General features: G+C 49.3%; 1 protein-coding gene across 1 annotated transcript in view; it reads right to left on the bottom strand.

Moving 5' to 3' along the window:
• LOC119581628 (MAP/microtubule affinity-regulating kinase 3-like) overlaps nt 1-448 on the bottom strand; it is a gene marked incomplete in the record, with an annotated part of 89,364 nt that overhangs the window by 27,639 nt on the left and 61,277 nt on the right.

Genomic DNA, 448 nt, shown 5'->3' with positions numbered 1-448 from the left:
AAGCTTAAGAGATCATTTTGATAATCAGAGAAATAAGATTGTTAAACCTCGGCACCACCTCCATCAACCCCATCCTCTTCTACATCTCTCAGCTGATCTAAACCTTGCCGATATCCTATTATCCTTATCGCTATCCTTCTCTCGCCTTCACAAGGTCGTCCGCTACCTTCGCTGCTAGCATGCATGTAAATTATAAAGGCTTTAGTGCGGATTATGGAAATAGGATGTCAAGGCGGTGTTATCACGCCCGGCGGCCGCCATTCCCCCCGGCAACACACACTTCCTTTCCCTAAGGTCGTAATTCTCATGCTGGAGAACAGGAGGGTCGACCTATTGAGAAACGGTAAGTGGAGCACTCATGCCAGAGATCGGTCTCCGAGGTGGCATACACACACGGGTACGTCAGCGTTGTGTGTGCGCGCGAGAGAGAGAAGATGGCAGAAGCAAA

Source organism: Penaeus monodon, chromosome 15 (genome assembly GCF_015228065.2).
Source record: "Penaeus monodon isolate SGIC_2016 chromosome 15, NSTDA_Pmon_1, whole genome shotgun sequence".
Classification (NCBI taxonomy): domain Eukaryota; kingdom Metazoa; phylum Arthropoda; class Malacostraca; order Decapoda; family Penaeidae; genus Penaeus; species Penaeus monodon.
Note: the sequence above shows the minus strand (reverse complement) of the source record. Positions and strands in the feature narration are given on the sequence as shown.